The sequence below is a fragment of the Nematolebias whitei genome, chromosome 22 (genome assembly GCF_014905685.2).
Source record: "Nematolebias whitei isolate Nwh7 chromosome 22, NemWhi1, whole genome shotgun sequence".
In the NCBI taxonomy this organism is placed as follows: domain Eukaryota; kingdom Metazoa; phylum Chordata; class Actinopteri; order Cyprinodontiformes; family Rivulidae; genus Nematolebias; species Nematolebias whitei.
Window position 1 is genome coordinate 27,799,417 of NC_056519.1, and position 283 is coordinate 27,799,699.

Below are 283 nucleotides of genomic sequence, written 5' to 3' on the forward strand. Positions count from 1 at the left end.
ATACATATCTATATATCTACATATAAAGCCTACATAAGCATCCCTGCATCTATTTGTGTGTGGTTGTGAGCATGCATAAGTGTATAAGGCTTCTCTAGAACATTTAATAGTAACTGTGAAGCAGCAGAGACCCGACCCCCAAGACCAGAGGCAGACGAAAAAGGGGGGACCAGAGCCCAAGACCCCAGGAGGGACCCCGACCGCGGAGCCCCCAGGGCCACCCACACAGGACGAACCACTCACTCACCCCCTAGAACGGACCACAGGGGAGAACCGGAAGATC